This window comes from Nicotiana attenuata, unplaced genomic scaffold (assembly GCF_001879085.1).
Source record: "Nicotiana attenuata strain UT unplaced genomic scaffold, NIATTr2, whole genome shotgun sequence".
Classification (NCBI taxonomy): domain Eukaryota; kingdom Viridiplantae; phylum Streptophyta; class Magnoliopsida; order Solanales; family Solanaceae; genus Nicotiana; species Nicotiana attenuata.
This window is the reverse complement of record NW_017673128.1, coordinates 35,468-42,679: the sequence shown is the minus strand read 5'-3', so window position 1 is coordinate 42,679 and position 7,212 is coordinate 35,468.

Genomic DNA, 7,212 nt, shown 5'->3' with positions numbered 1-7,212 from the left:
CTTGGGTGCGATCTGAAGTGAGCTGTATTAAAAGCCAGCTAGCGTAGCTCGGGAGAGTGCGTCTAGTAAATTGTCGTAATTACTCGGGAGAGATTTACGGCAATAAGAGTGCTCATGATCGGTAGAGAATACTTAGGCGAAATTATAGAAGACATAGCGGGAAGGATTCCGACAATAGGGGAAATCATAACTCTAGACCTCCTTAATCTTTTCTCGAACCCTCAGTATCGTTAATTGTTAATTTACTATTTTAATTTGTTAGTTAAGTAGTTAAACACAAGAATCTTAATATCTATAAGTTAGGAATTGTTCAAGCTTGTCTTCTTGGTGATAGTGAACAGCTGTAGCTAAACCTTAGTTCTCTGTGGGATTCGACTCCGGACTTGTAAACCGGATTATATTTGCAGCGACCGCTTAGTCCTTTTTATAAGGCATAGTTGGGCGTGATCAAATTTTGGCGTCGTTGCCGGGGAACTAACGGTGTAGTTGTAGCTGTATATATTGCTAGGGTTCAAGTTTGAACTTTTAGTTTGTTTTATTTTTTTATGACTGTTGATTTGAGAAACATGGCATCTTGTAATTATGGGAATTTAGGTGTAGATAATTCTACTATTGATCTCCATACATATTGTGAAGGAAACCACCCGTGGCAAAATTTTCAAAACGTTCCTAAGAGCGAGTTATGTGCACCAACTCAATCTTATTTGTGGAATGTGTGTGATGTGTGTGGTGGTAAAAATGGTCACCTTCATGGTTGTGCTTATATTTTTTATTTTCCCCCAACCCCTTACTATGATGGTTCGACCTTTTCTTGTAAAGTTAATAGGAACAAAGAACCTGGGAATGCGGACCTGAAGGAGATCAAGGATATGCTAAAGTGCCTTCTGGAACAAAATAATGAAAAACAATTGCAGATAGAAAGGCAAGAGGCAACTATTCGCAAGTTGGAGGCTCAATTGAGTCAAGTGGTTGGAGCTTTTAATGCTCAACAAGCCAATATTGAGGATAGTAGCCAAGAAGAGCATAAATTTGAGGTGTTAATTGGGGAGGTCAGAGTAGAACATCAACAACCTAGCCAACTACAATTTGAGGATGTCAATGTTGAAGAAGTGAGACTAGAGCCAGCCAAGGACTTTGAGGATATAAATTTTGTTGACTCTAGTATCATTGATGTTGAGGATGTTGAAAGTCCTGAAGTTCATGTATTTGAGCGCATTGGTCCACACTCCAAGCATTTTTCCACATTATGTTTGGATGATGATATGGAAATAGAGTCATCTGAACCAATCGAAGAGTCGAATGAGGAACAAGGTGCATATATTGTGGAATTCTTCTTGCCAGAAAGTCAGGATTACATACCTCATACAAAGGCCAAGGAGTGCAGAATACTACATTATTTCTTTGGGCCAGTTAGATTCGTTCCACCACCCCAGGAGCATGATCATAGAGCAGAATCAAAACTTGGGGTTCGATTCATAAGTTCAAAGTGGAGGCAGAAAGTGATTCAAGTCGTACCGCGACGTTAAATCAAGCGCTTGTTGGGAGGCAACCCAGCTTTATTGCTTTCTTTTATTTATTTTTTTATTTTTTTATTATATTATTTTTGTAGTGTCAATTTTTTTATTTTCTAGGAGCATGAAAAGCAAAAGTATTGGAAGGATGCACCAACAAATGAAATGGTTGGAACTAAGTGTGAGGTACCCGCATGAAGGACCAAGCTTGGGAGAAGTCTGAGTACCCCATGAACTGCTAGTGCTTTGGCCTTTGGCCTACCAGGGAGTTTCTTTTACCCTCTTGTATGTATGGGTGTGCAATGGGGACAATGCACAATTTTAAGTGTGGGGTGAGGAGATTGTCTGGGTGATTTTTCATGCTACTTTAGCTGTGTTTTAATTAAATAATTTTTTTTTAAAAGATTGGACTTTTCCTGACGGATCTTCTAGACAGTTTTCTTGAGGGAAGTAAGTCTAAAGAAAATACCAAAAAGATTTTTTATTTTGTTAGGTAGTGTAGCAATTACCCCTTGGTTTTTCTTTAAACCACAGTTCTTTTTCAAGGGTTTTATTTGAACCGGGTGTAGATAGTTTTTTTTTTGGGAATAGGAGCCATTGTGTTTTGTTTGAAATGAAGCAATATCTCTTGACTTTGTTGTGCCTTGAGAATAGTGAGTACTTTGGTTGTGATGCTTAGGCTCAGTTTTTGACTCTTGTATAAGTACCTTAAATTGTATGATCTTAAATTTGCTTAACTGCTCTGACTAGGGTGTCTTGATGAATCCAATCCTGAGTGAGTTATGTGTCATGTGTGTGTAAGATTTTGTGATATTATCTGCAGTGCATTTGATGCCTAGAACTTGCCCCGTGTGTTTGCAAAGCGAAATAGTAGTGTTGTTCAGTCTTGGAAGTGATATAGGCTTCTTGTTGAGCCAGATATGTATATTTTACCTGCCTAATTATTATGTATCGTAGTTAACCCCTTTGAGCCTGTAATCCTGTTTCTTTTGCAACCACATTACAAGCCTTACCCATTTGTTCGAATTAACCATCTATTTGAGCCATTGTAACCTCTCATGAGCACGTGAATTATTATGAACTATGTAATAGTTAAAGTGTGGGGTGGTTGGTTTGGCTTTTGAGTGGAACTAATGAAATAAGGAGAAATGTGCACTGTTTTGAAAAAGTAAGAGCTACTTGAATTGGAAAAAGAAATAGTTGGATTCTTGTGGAAAAAAAATTCCTTGGTAAGTGGTGGCTCTTGATGTAAGTGTGTTTAAAGAAGAATGGGGTAATATACATTGATGTGAAGGTGGAGTTTTGGTTTGACATAAGTATGGGGTTTGAATGTTAAAGTATATGTATTAAAGTGCTTAGGGAGGTGTAGTCACTCTTATATCTAAATGAATGCTACCCGTCCCGTAGCCTACATTACAACCAAATAAAGTCCTAATTGATCCAAGATTGAATGAGCTCGATTAGTGGAGTAGTACACTACGGGCAAGCTTATGGTGCATCTTTTGTGGCATATGAATGTTATTTCTGAGAGTGAGTGAATTCTTTCTATCTTGAGTTCCTAAGTGTTCTTAAATTTTATTGTGTGGAACTACTCTCTTTTGTTGTGTGAGGGCACTTGATTCATGAAGGAAAGGTAATGTTAGTCACCTCTATATTAGAGTAAGTGGGTGAGTTGTGAATAACGTGTGGTACTTGTGAGTCAAATCTTGAGGTGAAGATATTACGCTTTTGTGCTTAGTCTATTTTAAATACTCTTGGTGTAATGAGTTAGGAGAACTGTTTAAAAATATCGTGTCTATAAATAAAAAAGTGTAGTTGATGATCGAGGACGAGCAATGGTTTAAGTGTGGGGTGTTGATGATAGGCTATGATTATATATTTTAGTCGATTATTACACTCTAATTTACTGCACTTTAGTTGAGTTTGCGCTTTAGTCGCTAGTGCTTTGCGCTAATTGTGTGTTTTATGCCTTGTAGGTGTGACTCCGAGCTATATAGATGTTATGAAATGAATTTAAGTGATTTGAAGCTTTGAAGTCTGAGTAAAAGCTCAAGGAATTAAGTCGGGATCGTGTTCGGAGGTCAAATTTGATAATTAAGTACGAACGAAGACTTGAGGAGGCATATTGCACACTGTCTAGTAAAATAGACATAACTTTTTGCTCAGAACTCCATTTGGGCTCCACAATATATGGTTGGAAATCTAACTCAAAGGGCTACAACTTTCATGTTTTACGTTTTTCCAAATTCCAAACAGAACAGGGTGAAAACCCGCGGTTTTACCGCGACCACGGCAGAACCGCGGTAGAAGATGGTCGCGGACAACTGAAGAATCAGAGGGCATGTTTGGCCGCGGTTCCACCGCGACCGCGGCAAAACCGCGGCAGGAAGCGAAAATTTCAGGGACTAAAGTGCAAAACATGGGATTTTAAGTCCTAAACCCTATATTAAACAAAGGAGGCCGGCCAAGAACAAGAGGGGACATATTTTGGACACAAATTAGACCTAAGGAGGCGGAGAGACACTACTTTAGGGTTAGACAACACCCTTGGAGGCAAGAACACATTGGGAGCAAGGCGGAGAATTCTTCTACGAGTTTTTCCTTCCTCTTCCTATTTTTTATTGTTGGTTATGACTTTTAGTATTGTAGTTTTACATACTATTATGAATAGCTAATTTGTTATCTAGAGTTTTGATAGAACCTTTTGTAAGATAAATTCTTGTTATGTTTTTATATAATTGAGACATAGCTTTTCTCTATTTGTTCAACTACGTTTATATTCTGGTTGATTGAAGAGCTCTCAATTAGCTGTGCCTATTTAGTATGCATAACTCGGGAGAGAGTGCATATTTAGGTAATTGTTGAACACCACCACTCCCAGAGTATATGAGGGATCAATAACCGAGGGTTTAAAGGCGGGATTAGGGATAACGAAGCCTTGGGTGCGATCTGAAGTGAGCTGTATTAAAAGCCAGCTAGCGTAGCTCGGGAGAGTGCGTCTAGTAAATTGTCGTAATTACTCGGGAGAGATTTACGGCAATAAGAGTGCTCATGATCGGTAGAGAATACTTAGGCGAAATTATAGAAGACATAGCGGGAAGGATTCTGACAATAGGGAAAATCATAACTCTAGACCTCCTTAATCTTTTCTCGAACCCTCAGTATCGTTAGTTGTTAATTTACTATTTTAATTTGTTAGTTAAGTAGTTAAACACAAGAATCTTAATATCTATAAGTTAGGAATTGTTCAAGCTTGTCTTCTTGGTGATAGTGAACAGCTGTAGCTAAACCTTAATTCTCTGTGGGATTCGACTCCGGACTTGTAAACCGGATTATATTTGCAGTGACTGCTTAGTCCTTTTTATAAGGCATAGTTGGGCGTGATCAGTATCCAAAACAGGTTTTAGATTGGTTATGTATCCAAAACAGGTTTTAGATTGGTTATGTATCCATAACAAGGTTTGGATTGGTTTTGTAACAACGAAATATTTCTATAAATAGGTTCACTGATGAACCTATTCGATACTCAAAAACGAAGAAATAAATCCTCTCTTCTAATGTTGTCATTCTCTTCTATTATTAGTCCTAGTTAATTACATAGTTCTTGCTATATTGATTTTATTTTATAATACGTTATCAGCACGAGGCTCTAATCCTTTCCATTACCATTTTAAGGTTTATTTTCAATATCCTCCAGGTATGTCTTAATACATGTTACATATTCTATATTAATTCAAGTTCTTATAGTAGTTGTTATGTCGTCACATAAAAGAAATTAATAGACATAAAATAATTATGTAGTAATTCATTATTCACATGTATATCAGAAAGCATTTGGTTAGAGATATTGTAAAAATTTGCCATGATTTTTAATTGGTAGAAATACTCGTTAACTCCTCTTAACTGAAGATGACCTTAGTAATTTTATTTAACCAATTTCTTTTAGATTTATATTCAGATATAATACTTTTTTTAAAAGGATATATTTATGTGTAATTGAAATGACTTGATCAAGTGTTTTGGTTCATTCAATAAGTACTGGACATACATATGTTTCTCACTAGTCATGGAAATTTAACTTGCTACTAATATATTGTGAAAACACTTAGAGTTCCCCAGTAAAATTTTGTTTATGTATTCTATAATATTTGTCAGATACCATCATAATTTATTACAAGTTATTTGCTGCAAATTTAAAGCCTATAAATATACTAATAATTCTGAAGATGGCTCTCTCATTTAAAGAAGAGAATTTTAAGATTCATTTTATTTGAAAGATGGGAGGATAAATAGTAGCTAGCAGATGTGAATGCTTAGTTATACGATTTATTTGTCAATGAATCATAATGAGCTCTTAACCAATTTCTACATGGTTGTTACTACTTTGCTGATGGTTTATCAATACCTAAAATTTATCAACCAATAGTTAATTATTTGTATTAGAAGATATACTTGAACTATATTCAGTTTCATGATATACATGACTAGCAGAAAATATTATATTCTTATAACTAATTTTGTTTTTGCTTATGACCACAAGAGTGATAATTGATATTTTCATAAATGGTCGGGGGTAAGTCCCACGACACTCTGAGAATAATGCATCAAGTTCATGTGCACCGTAATAATAAGAGGGTTCGAGTCCGGATGATTAAGGCATAATATGCATTTATGAAGGTAAGACATTTGTTCACAGTGCATCATATTGATGATGATTTTGAAAAATACAATATAATTATCGTGGCCATATGAATTGGCATGGTCGTGGCAAAAAACGAAATAATAACCGTCATCATGGTAGCAATTATAAAAAGGAGAACAATAAGGGTTCTCAATATATCCTTCAAAAGGTAAAGGCAATGTCTACCATCAAATTGGTATGGAAAATAATAAATCACGTCGAAATGATTATACTCCATTCCCTAAAGAGAATGTGACTTGTGATAAACATTTAGAATACAGACTCATTCCTGAAGGTGAATGTAGCAATATGTGTGTAATGAATAAAAACGTGTTGGATACATACCACAACTCACCTTTAAGGGAGGTTTAAGAGGAAGAAATATAATGAATATTACTGTGTGGTTACATGAATATGTCATTGGTCGCATACATGTGGTACGTCAAAAATATTTTGACATGCCTTATAAAAGGTTATTAAAGGCAAAATTCAAGCAAGAAATAATTTTGCTTATGATGACTTTGACCATGACAATTTATTATAATATAACTTTCTTTGTGAAAGTGACATTCACCATATGAAAGGTATGACAAAAGATCTTGTAGTACAAAATCAATTAAGAGCTCCGGAAAACGAACTTAATTTATTACCGTACCGTAGTGTAAAATTAAANGTACTACACAAGTATAAGTATGATGATGCAATCACATGCCACAAGTAAACTAAAGGTTTACTAAAACAAATATTAGTTGGCATGACTGGCAGGCCATCCCGGTTCAATTATGATGCGCAAATAATTGAGAATTCACATTGGCATATATTGAAGAAATAGAAGATTCTTCAAAAATTCTCTTGTGCTGCTTATTCTCATGATATACCAGCTAAGGTAGGGACTGAATCCCTTGATTACTGGAACGAATAAATATATATATATATATGGGCCCAGTCACCCCCCATATGGACTATTTACTATTATATAATTTTAATAGATGCATCTATTGTATAGTCACATGTGCGTTT